At 36.1% G+C, this 17,494-nt stretch overlaps 1 long non-coding RNA gene across 2 annotated transcripts in view; it reads right to left on the minus strand.

Annotated features, from left to right (window-relative positions):
- The window catches only part of LOC148266823 (uncharacterized), an 87,436-nt gene extending 71,947 nt beyond the window's left edge, over positions 1 to 15,489 (minus strand). Inside the window, exon 1 of one of the 2 annotated variants that reach the window (XR_015817926.1) lies at positions 15,017 to 15,465. This is a non-coding gene — a long non-coding RNA (uncharacterized LOC148266823). Of the gene's footprint in view, positions 1 to 15,016 lie in introns of both variants that reach the window. The other variant, XR_015817925.1, reaches the window with a different exon arrangement.
- Between the last annotated feature and the right edge of the window lie 2,005 nt (positions 15,490 to 17,494).

Here is a 17,494-nt window from a genome sequence, read left to right on the forward strand (position 1 = left end):
CATATTTGTTATGTATTGGACACCATTTCTCACTAAGTAGTGGGACGTCACAGGTGGTATCAGAGCAAGATTTCAAGGACATTCCTTACACTAAGGCCTAGGACTTATACTTAGTAAATTGAAAAATTTTCTTAAAAATAATAGTTAGGGATCCTAGTTAAAGTCACTTTACTAAACCATATCTCCCTTTTGTAGGCAAACATGGCTCAAGCGAGACTGTTAATTAAGAGATCTGATGCTTAGGATGTCCCAACCCACACAAAGTTAATTGAGTTATTCTGAGCTATTCAAGGTCTGACTGCTGCTGTGGGCCATAATCATGCTCACAATAATTATCATCCTTGTCCTATTAAGGATTAACCATATCATGTCTGCACTATCTCAAGCAAAATCTCTAAATTTTGGAGGTTAAACCCTCCTTCCTTTAATGGTGGACCGGACCCCATGGTAACTGAAGCATGGATCATATAGATGGAAAAGTTCTTTTCTATCCTTGAACTCATAGAGGAGCAGAAATTTCCCCTAATAGCTTTCATGTTCATAAGAGAGACTGAACACTGGTGGCGTCTCAAGAAGAAGACTCTGCCCACCCCTACCATTTGGGACCAGTTTCTCGATGCACTTCTTAAGAGTTTTTTCCCATACTATGTTTGGGAGAAAAAGGAAGAGGATTCAAAGATTTTCATCTGGGAGGCATGTCAGTAAGTTATTACAATTTCAAATTCATCTAATTGTCCCATTTCATCCCAGAATCAATAACACTGAGAGTGGGAATGCCTGAAATTTTCAAAAGGGCCTAAGGGTAGATATTTTTGACTGGGTAGCCATGATGAAGCCTGCTGCCTATGCTGAGGCCTTAGAGAATGCTGAACTGGCTGAAGAACTTCTCACTACCCATTACCAACATATTCACCATGTTAGGACACAAAACCAACAAAAGAGGAAGCAGATTGACCTGAGTTATGCTGACAAACGACCTAGGGTAGCCCCGACTGTGGTAGTTTTTCTGCCTGCACCTCCATCCCCAGGTAATACTTCAAATCCCGCTTAGGTGTGTCAACATTGTAGTAAAAACCATGGCAATTACCTTTTTTATAAGCTGAATAATGCTTGTTACAAGTGCGGAAGTACACAATAATTTGTGAAAAATTGTCCCCAGAAGCTAAGGGATGCAACTAGACTTATAGCTAGGGGGAGAGTTTTTCACGTTGATGAGCCAAATGTCATCTCGACACTAGTTGTCATTCAGGGTACGCTTTCTATACATGATTTTATATCTCTTACATTGATTGATATTGGTGCTACTCATTCATTTGCTTCATGTAAATTTGCTAAGAATATGTTAGCTAAACTTGACTCTCTAAAACAAGCTTTAATTATAGAAACTCCCTCCAAATCCATATTAGAAGCCGATGTTGTGTACAAGTCCTATAAGGTAGGTATTTTGAGGACTAAATTAATTACAGATCTTATACTTTTAGACTATCAGGGCTTCAACATGTTATTAGGTATGAATTGGTTAGAAGTCTATCATGCCATCATAGACTGCTATGAGAAAACAGTAACTCTTCGCCTCTCCGAGAGGAAATCATTTCATTAAAATGTTATATGAACATTTTTTTTTCTAATTAAAATAGGTATTTTGAATAATACTTATTTTCTAATTTTTTTTTATGTATATGTATTATGATTTTAAATAAAGCATTTATTATTCTAATATCTCCTTGCATCTAGGACATCATGGATTCTAAAAACACCATACAATCGATTCTTATTGTTTATGACTACCCGGATGTTTTTTCGAATGAGCTTTTGGGTATGCCACCCAGGCAAGAGATTGAGTTTTCCATCAACCTACTTCAAAATACATTTCTAATCTCTAAGGCTCCTCGTCATATGGGTCGAGTAAAACTTGGGGAACTAAACCGTCAACTAACAGTGATGTGATTCAAGAATTTGATTAGACCTAGTAGTTCTTCATTGGGTTCCCTAGTGTTGTTTGCTAAGAAGAAGGATAGAACCATCAAACTGAGCATTAATTATCAAGAATTAAATCAAGTGACAATAAAGAACAAGTATGCCCTGTATTGATGACCTGTTCGACCAGCTTTAAGTGCAGTAGTCTTTTCCAAGATTGACATTCGATCTAGTTATCATCAGTTAGGGGTTGGAAGAGAAAGCATTCCCCATACGACATTCCAATCTAGGTATGGCTATTATGTGTTCTGGATTATGCTTTATGGACTGACCAATACTCCTGCAATCTTTATGGATCTCATGAATAAAATCTTCAAGCCTGTATTAGACTAATATGTTATCATTTTCATTGATGACATACTCGTGTACTCCAAGAACCACATGGAACATGCTCTATATAACACATTTTATGGAGACCCTCTGACAACATATATTGTATGCTGAGTTCAGTAAGTGCATTTTCTGTAACATCGCATGTGAATTTGAAGTGTTAATTTACGAATTTAAATTCAATTAATTAGTTTATATATAAATTAAACCATGAGAAAAATAAATAAAATTAAAATTTCTCACTAAATATTCAAAAAAAAAATTAGGGACTGAATTAAACAACATTAAATCAATTTTGGGCCTTCTCTGATGTGGGAATGTATGGGGAAGATAAAATTAACTTTTATAACCCACTCAACATTATGCAACACCGAAACTTAATCGCGTAGAAAACCTCTTCCTCTAATTGAATCTACTATCCTAAAAGGAATGCAAAAACAAAGATTAAGAAAAATAAATAAGGAACGGAAAAATGTTATTGACCTACTGATAAGTTGTTCCCCATTCCTTGGCTCAACAAAACTTTTGAAGACTCCTACCTATTGAAGAACTTGAAGAAACTAAAATTAGCAAGAGCAATTGAATAAAAGCCTAAGCTTTCAAGAATTTCTTTCAAATTGATTGTAATTGAATGTGCTTACAACCTATGGACAAAGGCCTATTTATAGCCTTCCTCAAGATAATTATAGATGATTACAATCTCTTAAAAAAATTAATAAAATAATATCCTAGATAAAATTCTAACTAATTATAGGATAATTACATAATAAAATATTTATTCTATCCAATCTAAATACAATATAATTCATTAAATATTCTTAGGGATAGAATTTATATTAAAATAATAATAATAATAATAAGATAAGGCTTATCCCATGAGATTTTTATAAAAAATACATAAGAAAATTAATTTGGTGACGCGATACCTACTGATAACAACCCTAAACTAGAGGAGTGCAAGAAGCGAGCAAGTACAGATGAGCTTCGGGGAAACGAGAGAAAGCAATTACGAGGTAACAAAACTCAAAGTTACTCTATTCCTGACCAAGTATCAAACAATGAGGCTGAATCCATTAGACAAAGTTCCTGACCTAGGAAGAAACGACATCAGAAGGTGCCAAAAACCCGAAGGGTAACAGGCCTTACTGCTAAAGAACGACTCGGCCCGAAAATCCTGACCCAAGAAGAAATCCCAAATGTAGTATCAGTTTGGGTACCCGTGGGATAAACATGCATTGCAATGCACGTAAAGGATACTTGGCCCACACATCCACTAGTGTTCCCCAGTCCTATGGTGAAGTTGTGACATTCTAAATGCTAATTAAGGCATAAGGATGCCAGATATAGAAACAAATTATGAGTGCATAATAGTTAATTGTATGCAGGGGGAGCAATTTATTACAAATCCCTTACAAAATATATGAGTTCCAATTACACATATAACTGAGACTAAAAGTTGCAAAAAAATACAAAAGATCAAAATACAAAAAGGGCTAATTCTTTCACTATGTGAAAAGACTAATCACAGTGCAGGACAAGTCATGACTCAAGGTTTGTGGATCCATGGGATCCTCATAAACTTCAAGGGGTAGGTCAGCAATTGGCTACTCACTATCTTCCTCATTTGGAGGGGGGCATGGAGAGGAGTGAGCTCCATATACTCAGTAAGAAAAATAATATTTAAATAATATAATAAGGTTTTAAAAGTGAGTAATTACGTCATCAATACTTACCATCAGGAATCATGTCAGGGTCCTTTAAATTATTTGTTTATTCAAAGAAAATATCAATCCATCATGTCATGGTCATATCAATCAAATCAATCATGTTGATAATAGAGAAAATCAAATAAATCATGATATGCACAGTTTTTCATGTCATTTCTTTGCAAAGTTATTCTGAATTTCATCTACTGAGGGTAGTACAGAGTTCCGACTACCCATATAGAATGACCAGTTCAGGTATAACAATAATTTACGGCTTGTGAAACCAACAACGCATTTACCAAACCATGACACGATCTATGACTACAACCGTACCAACCACAGTGGTTTGATTAGTAAAACTATGGCCACGACCATACTTCACCAAGGGTGACCACTAGAAAAATATCACGTCACCACTCTTGTCAAAGGGTACGTCATCATCCATAAATAGCGGTCCTTTCACATCTTTTCAGACTTGGTGGGAGAGGGGAAAAATAGAAACCCATCAGAGATAAAAAACCTAATGAAACACTTTATGAATTATGCATGTCATTACAGATACATGTTTCTCATACCATTTCATACCATTTAATTCATTTAGGCATTTAAACAAAATCATGCAAATCATAATTTCAAGCTTCATAATTTGGCTCTATAAATACTTATTAGGATGTTTAAAAGTAAATACTAAATTCCTTACCGAAATCTTGAAGTTTCTTATACCTTTTCTTCTTCTCTTTTCTCTCTCTCTAGATCACTCCATCTCTCTCTAAGTTCTTAGAGGATGGAAGAAGGGAGTGGAAGTTATAAGGAAATGGTGAAGGGAGGGTCCCCATTTATAAAAAATGGGGACTGTCGAATTTACACCAAGTGGTAAAATCTTGTGAAAAGAGAGAAAGTTAATGGAAAAAGAAGTGAAATGACAACTGATGGATGTGACCGATGAACGAATGATGTGACGTGATGACAGTGCAAAAAATGGAGGCATGCCACCCAAACGACGGTGGTATATCACCCAAGTCGGCGGTGGCTCGTCGCCCAACCGATGACGCACGACAACTAAGGGGGCGGCAGCCCAATGCTCGCTGTTATGGAAGAATGGAATGGAAGTGCTGAGGAAATAGTGAAGGAAGGATCCCTATTTATAAAAAATGGGGACTGTCAGATTTACGCCCGGTGGCAAAATTGGGTGAGAAGAGAGAAAGTCAATGCAAAAAAAAGTGATGTGATGACTGATGAATGTGAGCAATAGATTGATGACGTGACGTGACGTGACTGCAGCGTGAAAAACGAAGGCATGCCACCCAAATGACGGTAGCACAACCCCAAACAGGCAGCATACGTTGCCCAAGGCAACACATGACACCTAAGGGGTTAGTGCACGGTGCCCAAGGGGGCAACGTGCACTGCCTGAAGAAGTAACATGGTGCCCAATCGGCCACGCACTGTAGGCCTAGCTTGCAAGCATGTAGAGCTAGTTTGCGCAAGGGTAGGACCTACTGCATAGACGGTGCACGCACAGGGTGTATGAAGCCATGCCCGTCTGTGCATGATGGGATGCATGCGCAGACAAGGCATTGTACACTGCGCGGGTAGAACATGCGCACAGGGTGCATGTCCAATGCTGGGTATGCATGCTCAGGTGCGGGTGGCGTGTGATGCCCGCATGGGTAGAACCTTTCCTACGAGTGGTGTGCGATGCCCGCCCATGCGGAACCCTTCCTACGGGATTTATACCTTTTCTCCATCTTTTTTCTCCTGAAAATTTATTTTTAAAAATAATAATGACAAACATAAAATTTTATATGACGAAATAATAAAAATATAAAATTTAAGAATTATTTAAATAAATTAAAAATATGAATTTAAATTACAAAATACGATATTTATCTATAAATTTAAAATTATGAAATAATTAAAGAGTTTAAGCAGCCTTAGGGCCCAGATAAATAGGGGTTTACAATTACAAATTAAGTGCAAGGTTTACGGGGTATTATAGAAGCAGTCAGGGTGCCCTTATACTCCGCATGAAAATTTGAGACACGTATCCTTCTCAACGCAAAGATCTGGAGGCCCATATGCAAGCAAGGAGGCCCACACGTGCAATAGACATGTGGCCCAGCCTGTACAGCCTCTAAACATGCACGAGTGCCTGCACGAACTGCGTGCACTAATGCTTGGGAGCGCCCATGAACGCGGCTCTCTTGGCCCACGTGGAACCAACTGCGCACACATAGGTCCAAGGGCCGAACGTGCGCATCCCATGTGGACAGACCTGCAGATGGTCCAAGCTCGCCTGCACGTGACTCCTGCAGGATTTCTCCCTCACAACTCCTGCAGGTTTTATTATTTTAAAACCTTTAAAAAAGCCTTAGGATCCACTTTTCAAAATACCCATGTGTTAAAATTAATTTTCACATGTGTTTTAAATGGATTTCATATGGGATAAATATAGATTTAAAGTAATAATTATTTTAATGTATGTCTATCCCTTAGAATTATTTAATTAATATATTTAGAATAGAATAATTATTTTATTATGTAATTATCCTATATTAAGATAGAATTTTATTCATTAAAAAAAATCCCCTATTTTAATTATGTTTGAACTTGTCACGAAGAGGAAAAGCAATCCTTGGTTTCCTTTGGAATCAACCATATTTTCCACTACTACAATATAGTATTATTGGAAAATAGACTCTTTTATCTTTAATGGATTTGACACCCATCAAATTTTGGCACTGTTGCCGGGGAATTGAGTAATTAATTATTTTTTTCTTTTTTTTACGACCCAGAGATAGAAAAGACAGAAAACAACCTGAGAAAACAAACTAAATAGAGAAACTGATGCAACCACAAGATCCAAGAATTGAAGAAGACAATCAAACTATAAAAATTGAAGTAGCATCAGAATCGATGGCACAAGAATGCACTTCGAGGGAATTGGCTACTCCACCTAAGAACGAGCAGCCCTTTTTCATTACTTGTCCCGAATTAGATGTACCCTTCAAACTGAAGTTGAGTTTGATCCGTTTATTGCCTAGATTTAGAGGACTGGAGAATGAAAATCCACATAAACACCTTAAGGAATTCCATATGGAGTGTTCTAGTATGAAACCACAAGGAGTTTCTGAAAAGTAAATCAAGTTAAGAACATTCCCATTCTCATTGGATGACACGACCAAAGATTTGTTGTCCTACTTAGCTCTCCATTCCATTACAACAAGGGGATAGATGGTCATGTCATTCCTAAACAGATTATTCCCTAGTTCTTGAGCTGTCATGATAAGAAGAGAAATTTGTGGCATCAAACAGAAGGACACCAAAAGCATCCACAACTATTAAAAAAGTTTAAAAGACTATGCGTCAGCTGACTGTAGCATGACATATCTGAACAATCAATGATCCATTATTTCTACAAAGGATTGATCCTTATAAAAATAAGAATGTTGGATATAGCTAGCAGAGGCACAATAGTAAACAAGACTCTCCAATAAGCAAGAGAATTAATATCAATCATGGCAGTAATTTTGCAGCAATTTAGAGCCTCACGAGACACTTCAAGGAGAGTGAATGAGGTAAGTATTTCTTCTATTGAGTCTCAAATTTCTGAACTAACGCATCTAGTATAGAACATAATTACAAAAAATTGACCACGAGCGAGAGTATATAGGATATGAACACATACAAGATACCCCACGAACATGTGTCCTATGCTTCAAGAAGATGATATGCAACATGTCAACGCCATGGGAGGATTCTAAAATCAGCAACAAATACTCCAATACATACTACCCCATATGGAGAGGCCATCCTAATTTTAGCTATGGGACAAGACAATAGAATTTTCAACCATACCAGATTTGGCCACCTCTCCAACAATAAGCAACTACCCCGAAGCAAGTTATGTCTCTCGAAGAAATTATGAAATCACTTACAACTACATGCAACAATTCAAACAAAAAATGAGGGCCAATATCCAAAACTTGGAAGTTCAGTAAGTGCATTTTCTATAACATGGCATGTGAATTTTAAGTGTAATTTACGAATTTAAATTCAATTAATTAGTTTACAAGTAAATTAAACCATGAGAAAAATAAATAAAATTAATATTTACTCATTAAAATGCAAAAAAATAAAATTAGAGACTGAATTAAACAAAAATAAATCAATTTTGGGCATTCTCTAATGCGGGAAGGTAAAAGGAGGATCAATCAACTTTTATAACCCACTCAACGTTATGCAATGCCGAAACTTAACTGCTTAGAAAACTCCTTCCTCTAATTAAATCTACTATCCTAAAAGGAATGCAAAAACAAAGATTAGAAAAAATAAATAAAGGAAGAAAAAATGCTATGAATGTACCGATAAGTTGTTCCCTACTCCTTAACTCAACAAAACTTCTAAAGACTCTTGTTTCTTGAAGAACTTGAAGAAGGTAAAATTAGCAAAAGATAATTGAAGAAAAGCCTAAGATTTAAAGAACTTCTCTCAAACTGATTGTAATTGAATGTGCTTACAACCTATGGACAAAAACTTATTTTTAGCTTTTTTCAAGATAATTTTAGATGATTACAATATCTTGAAGAAATTAATAAAATAATATTTTAGATAAAATTCTATCTAATTATAGAATAATTACATAATAAAATATTTATTCTATCCTATTTAAATATAAGATAATTAATTAAATATTCTACAGTGATAGAATTTATATTAAAATAATAATAATAATAAGATAAGGCTTATGCTACGTGATTTTTATGTAAAATATATAGTAAAATTAATTTGGACATGTGGGAATTAATTTAAAAACATGGGAATTAAAAGGTGAGGTCAAAGCATTAAAATAATTAAAATAATTTATTTAATTAAAAGGTGGGAAGGGCTTTTTCTAAGTTTTGGATAACCCGGATGGGTTGCGCCGGTCAACTCGCGCGGATCGTACAATCTAAGCCCATGGGTGACTGCGGGCTTGCGCACTTGGGCTGGGTGGGCTGGTTTCAGGCCCAGCCATGTGGGGCGGCCAGTTCGAGCCTGCTAGCCGTGGGACTTCTTTTCTCTGGCTGTTACGAGCGGCGATGCATGCGACCCCAGGCTTTTGCACATGTGTAGTGTTGTGCGCATGTCACGCATGTCTTGAAAGCATGCCACGCACGCTGGGCCTGTCAGTTGCTCCTGCTGCACGCTCGCGTGCTATTTCACGCATGTGAGTTTTCTGCCTGTGCGGGTGGGCTCCCATGCTTGCTACTCACGTGCCAAAGATAGTTTATGTAACACCCCGCCCATCACTGTACTTAAATGATTTGAAAACTCTATTTATTCGGGTATTTTGCCACTTTAAACTTAATTAATTTACTCAAGTTAATATTTATCACGATTCTTAAATCTTGTTAATTTTTATTTTGCTTTTATTTAAATTTAGTTAATTATATTTTCTTTTAAATTTTATTATTTAAATTTTATCTAGCTTATTTAAATTAATTATAAAAAATTGAGAAAAATAAAAAAATTGCGAATCGACAAGAAAATCCTGCGAGAAAAATTTTACGGGGAGACAGGTTGCTAGAACAGGTGTTGGGCGTTGCCCAGGTGCATGCGTGTACAGTAGGCGCTGGACGTGTGCACAGTGTGTATAGTGCGCGGTCAGGACCTACGCGAGACCTATCGTGTGCTGGTAGGCCATCCGCGCGTCACCTGTATGCACAGTAATCCAGCGCTGATAGGCCCTGTGTGCCTTGGGCCTGCGCGCAGTAGGATTACGTGTGGCGACTAGTGTGCCCAGGCCCTGCCTGCGTGGCAAGAGGCTTGTGCACTTGCTGGCTAGCCTATAGTGCACCGGCCGGGGCACTACCACCTCAGGCGGCGCACTGCCGCCGTCGATGGAAGAGACCATCCTCCCTTATTTTTTGTGCTGAGCATCTTTTTCTCTTCTCTGTTCACCGAATTTTACCACTTGGCGCGAATCTAATGGTTCAAAACTCTATAAATTGCCTTCTCCTTGCCTTCCTTTCCACACTACCATTCTTCCATTTTTCAAGATTTAGAGAGAGAGACAGAGATAGTAGTCTAGTGAGAGAAGAAGCGAAAGAAAGGAGAACAGTGAAGGAGAAAGCATCGACGTTTCAGTAAAGAATCTAATATTTCTTTCGACATCTTAAGAAGTATTTTTAGATAAACTAATTTAAAATGATAGTTATTTTCCCTATGTTGTATATCTCTGTATTTAGATGTGTTGAATTATTCTTATTCTCAAGCATGCTATGTGAATTGCAGACACTTGATGAATTTGCATGTAATAAATATAATATGTAAAAGGTAAGAGTAAAAAAAAAAAAGAAAAAAAAAAGAAAGAAAAGTGGAATGAAGTCTGTATGGTCTGAAGTGTATCTGTATTGACATGTATATTGTATCAAGTATCTCGTTAGCCTTTTTATCTCTAAGGGATATCTATTTCCCTTGCCCTTCAAGGTACATGTTTTTCCCTCCCCTATCTCGTCTAGAAAGACATAAGAGACCACTCCCAATGGATGTCGACGTACCCTCTGACGAGAGTGGTATCGCACTATCTATAGGGGTCACCCGTGACTAAGTAATGTCGTGACTGTAGATATTTATTAGGGCCATTATGGCTGGTATGGCCGTGGTCATAGATCGTACTATGATTTGACCAGTCAGAAATGGGTTTGAGAAAATTGCCATATATGTATCTGATCTTGTCATTCCACTTGGATAGTTAAAAATCTGTATCTGTCCTCAAAGATGGAAGTTATAACAACTTCGCAAGCATGACACAAAAATCTGAGCATTTCATGATTTATTTAATTTTCTCTATTATCTGGCATGATGTATGTTTGGTTGTCTCAATTAACATATAGTTTTCTTAACAAATAAATGATTTTTCATAATGTGAGATAGGTAAACGAGGAGGTTATATGCTAAGCTCTTAATTCAAAATAAATAACTTTTGAAATCTTACGATGTTAATTTAATACTATTTTCATTATTGAGCATATAAAACTCACTCTTTCCATGCTCTGCCCCCCCAGATGAGGAAGAAAGTGAAGAACCACAGGTTGACCTATCTTTGGAAGTTTATGAGGATCTCGTAGATCTACAAGTTTGAGTGCATGACTATTCCCGCACTCTGATGAGTCCAATAACATAATGAAAGAAGTGGCCTTTATATTTTGTTTTGTATTTTGCAGGTACTTCTAGTTTCAGTATATGCATGGATTAGAACTCATATGTATTTGTAAGGGATTTGTAATAATTTTCTTCCGCTGCATAAATTTTATCATGCACTTGTTATTCTAAATCTATATCTGACACCCATTTACCTTAATTAGCACTTGAGATATCACAGATGGCATCAAAGCAGAATTTCGCAGATCAAATCTCTTACATTGAGGCCTTAGGAAGATGAATCCTTTAGAATATCTGGGAAAGAAATAGGTCATCTTTTCAAGATTAGATCACCAACTCGTGTCTTCTTTTCTTTTGTAGGAATGACGCGAGGAAGACCATTCGTAGAGCGTATTGAGCGACTTGAATCCCCGGATCATCCAACCAGGGCTGAATTTGTAAAACTTTTTCGAGCCATCCAAGGATTAACTGCATCCTATGACAAAATTAGGCCAATCCTTGTCTCCCCCCTGTCCCTGAATACCGAAACACAGATCGTTCTATCTCCCACAATATAGTGAAATTTAGGAAACTTAACCCCCTATACTTTGAAGGTGGCCCTGATCCTTTAGTAGCTGAAGCTTGGATCCTATAGATAGAGAAGCTCTTCTCTATCCTAGACCTAATCGAAGAACAAAAAGCTCCTCTTGTAGCTTTCATGTTAAATGGTGAAGCAGAATATTGGTGGGGACTTAAGAAGGAAGTCCTTCCTACCCCTACTACCTGAGAAGTTGCATGAATGCTTTCTTTGATAACTTCTTCCCTGCCTATGTTCGGAAAAAGAAAGAGGAGGTATTTTAGGACCTTTGCTAAAAAAGTTTGTCTGTTGCCCAGTATGCAGGCCATTTTGTTCAACTGTCTAGGTTTGCCCCTTTAATAGTCACCCTCGAAAGCCAAAAAATTAGAAAGTTTATCAAGGGCCTTCGTGCTAACATTTATGACTGGGTTGCAATGCTAAGACCCAGCTCGTATGCAAAGGTGCTTGAACATGTCCAGTTAGCCGAAGACCTTATCTCCGCCAAGCATCAATGCATTGCCTGAGTTCGTACCCAATAATAACCCCAACAGCTTAGAAGGAGATTGTCTGACCTAGTAAGTAACCCTCTAAACAAACGAACTAGAGTTACCCTTCTTTCTGCCTTGCCCCCACCTACAGCTCCACCTGTCTAATTTAACCAACCCTGTCAGCATTGTGGCCGCTCGCATGGTGACCTGCCCTATTGGTGTATCAATAACGCCTGCTATCGGTGCGGAAGCACCCAACATCTTATAAAGGACTGCCCCAACGACCAAAGGATATAACTCGACAGTCGAGTGTACCATTTAGATGAATCTGGTGCCCTTCCTACTCTTGTCCTTATCCAGGGTATGCTTTTTATTTATAACACTTTTGCCAAAGCTTTGATCAATACAGGTGCAACTCACTCTTTTATTTCCAATGCATTTGTTTGTAATCTGGAGTTTAGACCAGAACCTTTAGAAAAAAAACTAGTGGTAAAAATTTCCTCTAAGGGACTATTAGAGGCTCATTGTGTATATAAGGATTATAGGATAAAAACTTCATGAATATAGGTATGTGTAAACCTAATACTGTTAGATTTTGTAGGATTTGATGTAATATTAGAAATGGACTTGTTGGAAAAATATAGAGCTATAATAGTCTATGAAAGTAAAATTGTAACCTTACGATCCCCAAAAAAGAAATAAAAATTATTGTTATTATTTCTCTAACAATTGAATGAATAAGAATATGGGTGTTGATCCTGTTGTGTGTTCCACACTAATTGTTTGCAATTTTTCAGATATCTTTCCCATCGAACTTTCTAGTCTGCCTCCCCACGTGAGGTAGAATTCTTGATTGAATAATAATCCTAGAACCTAGCTTATTTCGAAGCCTGTCATTATTTTAAGGGATCCTAACCCTAAACCTCAATTATATGGGATGTTTCCTAGAATTTGCTCTGATACCACCTATGATGCTCTGATGCCAAGCGGGGCACCATTGTCCAATATAACTGACATAAAGATAAAATAAATATGACAGCGGAACTATACATCCCAATATAAAATACAAATGTTGTACACTGACGCATTAGACTATCTACACGATATACAAATCAAAAGACAATCTATACAAAATATACTAGCCTCTATAGTGTTTTGAATAAAATACATAGGTATACTCCCAAACTAATCCTCCTAGAAGGAATCTAAGCAAGACTCCTCCACAAACTCATCCGAATCAGCATCTGTGAGAGATTTGGATTTGGGTGAGTTCCAATACTCAATAAGATAGATAATATTAAAGGTATATAAACATGTTTTGAAAATAGTTTCTTAACACAAAGTTAAGTAGAATAGTGATAAATTAAATAACAATAGACAGTCATTTCCATGTTATTCAATTTACACGATAACCATTCAACTGTTAGTGACGCTTAATACCATATTCAATGTGTTTACATAACTCACACATGCACCCAGGACTAGAAACATCTTCTTACTCAATTTTAATACAACATTATTATGTTAATTTTAGTTTTACTGTTTACAATCCTACACGTATGGTCGCTAACACTATTTTCAAGGAGGGTGTGGGTCACCAACTAGCTAAGTAGTGGAAATGCAATCAATAAATAACAACAAAAACATAAATAAATACATATAAATCACTTAATACTCTTCGAGCATCATCCCACAATTTCACTCTGGTCACCGTCATTCATGTTCTTGAGCCATAACAGTTCAAAGTCTGCAAACCACTAAACTTCATCCCAAAATAGAACCCAATATCACACCCAAAGCCTAGTGATTCCCCTATTAACCTCAATATCCATTCAATGAAATCAGTGAACCGAATTTAAGTGGACACTTTGTGTTATTTGTATTTTAAACTCCTCAGTATTTTTCTTTCTTATATTATTTTATCCTATATAATTTCTGAAATGTATAATCGTTATTATTTATTTACTTAGATTATTAAATAAATTATTTTAATTAAATTTTCATTATTTATTATTTAATTTTTTTATTTATAATTTTTATTGTTTTTAATCAATTTCAATATTTTAATTGGTTTTAATTTTATTTTATGGTCTTTTAATTAATTTGTTTTGATTTTAATTTTATTTTAATTTTATATATTTACCAATACATTATTTAATTACAATTATCCCTTTTAAATTCCATTTACATTTTACAAATTTCCCAATTCAATATCCATAGTTTTGTTTCAATTTAACACCTTTTTATAGGTTTTATTTAATTGTATTAATCTTTCCCAAATAGCCCAATCTACTTAACAGAGGCAATTGAGCCTTTATTTTCATCCCATTTTCCCATATTCTACTTTTTAAAACATCATCCACCATCTGTTGAAGTTAAACACCATATTCAATATTAAAATTCATCAACAACAGTAAATAAATCATCGAAATAATGCTAACTCACTTACCCTTTTCAGCTTAAATCACCACTTTCTTTTAGTTTTTGAAAAGATTTACCGAATGAATCAACATCTAGAAAAGCCATACTTTTATCACCCATAATATATCCCATCTTACCTCAAAGAAGTGGCGAAAATAAAGAACACGAGGAAAAGTTGAGTTTTTGAAGGCTTAAGGAACCATTGTACAACATAATGGATTGTTGCAGAAATTGGAATTAATTTTCTGATTTTTTAAAAGTGTTAAACTTTGTTTAACTGATTCCTAACAACTTCATAACACCCTAACAATTTATTCTAATTGCTAACTAATTAAATTTGCAGATAACATAAGATCTAGATGAGGAAATAACCAGAAAGTTTGGAATTTTACCTGCACAGTCACAGTGACAGTTACTGCAGAAATGGTTTAATGAGGTTGCAGTGATTCTAGGTTCAGAATTTTGAGAAGGAGATGTATAAGTATTCTAAAACCATAAAGAAACTATTTTAGGAGAAGAAGATCGACTTAGAACAGGACAGAAGGAAATCTCTTCCTTGTTTGCACTAGATTTCCTTCACGGCACGACTCTCACTTTCACCTTTGATTTCCAATTTCTTCCTCGCCAATCACTCTCGGTCTCACTCTACTTGTTGCGTTTTGGTTTTAGATTGAAATAGAAAAGAAGAAACAAAGGAGAAACCAGTTTAAAAAGATTTGGGGGCCAATCTTGGCCGTCCAAAACCATGCATGCACTCTTGGCCATTAATGCCAAGAGTGGCTGACAGCCCAAGGGAAGTTGTGATCAGTGCTTGCCATCTGCCCAGTCAACTGGCTTTCCAGCCAAGTAGCCAGTTATTATTCACATGTCGAAGGTGAGTGGGGTCCAGGTGCAGTCCACCTAACCCCCTTCACACAGCAAGCAAGCGGTCTGCATTTAAAAAAAAATTGCTTTGATTTTTTAATTGATTTCTCTTTTTTTTTAAAATTTTTTTTAGATCAATTTAAAATAATTACATTTTGCAAATAAGAAGAATAAAAGTGTAAACTTTTTACAAAATAATAAAAATAATAAAAAATGAAAAATACCTCATTCAATATATAATAGTTTGTTTACATCAAATGGTTATAGATGTCACTATCCATTTATTCTAAGCTGAATACTGGCCCATTGAAAGAAGCAGGTGTCATCATTTAATTAACTCATCTACCTTGAGGGAGACAAATCTTTTAACCCATCTAACCTTTTACTAGGTAGCCCTCACCATGGAGAGGCTGTGAAATTTAATATTTGTGATGCCATGAAGTATCCTGATAAGTTAGTGTAAACTTATGTATATAATCGCTGGAGGGTTTGCATAGACTACTGGAAGCTGAATGCTTCCACCAAAAAAGATCATTTCTCCCTCCCTTTCATTAATCAGATGCTGGAACAGCTGGCTAGCCGAACACTCTATTGTTGTATATATGGCTATTTAGGTTTCTACCAGATCTCGATTGTCCTTGAAGATCAAGAAAAAACTACTTTCACATATCTCTTTGGCACTTTCACCTACAAAAAGATGTCATTTGGCCTTTGCAACACTCCACCCATATTACAGATATGCATGGTCAATATTTTTTCTGAATTTGTGGAGAGTATAATAGAGGTTTTCATGGATGGTTTCACGATTTACAATAACTCCTTTAATGAATGCCTCGTCAACCTCACAGAACTACTAAAACAATGTCTTGAGTCTAACCTTATCTTGAACTATGAAAAGTGTCATTTTATAGTAGATCAAGGATTGATCTTGGGGCATGTGGTGTCTTCAAAAGGGATATAGTTGGACAAGATGAAGGTTGATGTGATTAAATCCCTACCTTACCCCACAAGTGTGCAAGAAGTGCAATCTTTCCTTGAACATGTGACGCGAAAGGGTATGGGAAGGATTATTTCAACTCTCAGAACCTCAACCCAATCGCATACAATATCAAAACTCAAACCACGTAATTAATACTCATCCCTTTAATTGAAAACACAATCCTGTAATTAGGAATGTAAAAACAAAAACTAGGGAAACAAAAACGAGAAAATGAAGGACCCCACGACTTAAACTGTTAAGTTGATTCAAACTCTTTAGCTCAATCAAGACTTCGACAAGCTCACCTAGGTTAGAAGAACTTGAAGAGAAAGAAAATGAGCACTAGGCTAATTTAGCCAAAAGCTCAAAGCTTTAATTTTTATTAATTCTCAAGATGTGTGTTACAATGCTTGAGATAAGACCTTTATATAGACTCTTAATTAATTTTTAATTGTACATGGAATAGGATTTATGATTCTTATCTATATTCTAGTTCCTAATTTAATTGGAAAACAAATACATAATTATTAAAATAATTAAATTCTATCCTAATTTAAATTTAAAGATATAAAATAAAATACCTATCCTTATTCAAATACTAAGATAATAATTAATTAATCCAATAGTTAAATGGTTAACATTAAAATATTAATAAAATAATAGTATCTTTCCCTCAAATATTTTAAGGATTAATTTTGAGTAGAATTCCTCCTTCAAATTAAGCATATTAATCACATGAGATTAATTTATAGAAGTTTTTACAACTTGGAAACCTTTTAAAAATAGGAAAAAGGAAGAAATTAAATCCGAAAGGATTTAGGAGAGGCAAGCCGCATAGGCTACCTTTTGGGCTAATCAGGTTGGGCCTGGATCGCGCGAGCCGCTCGGGTTAGGCCTGGATTGTGTGAGCTGCTACTGCGTGGGGTTGGGCTACATGCATGTGCCCCTGCTGGGCGTGGGCCTTGCTGCTTGCGTGCATGTGGAGCACCTCTTGCGCACTTATGTGTGCACGCCAGGCGTGTGGGAT

This window comes from Carica papaya, chromosome 3, assembly GCF_054855325.1.
Source record: "Carica papaya isolate Zhongbai chromosome 3, ASM5485532v1, whole genome shotgun sequence".
Taxonomy (NCBI): domain Eukaryota; kingdom Viridiplantae; phylum Streptophyta; class Magnoliopsida; order Brassicales; family Caricaceae; genus Carica; species Carica papaya.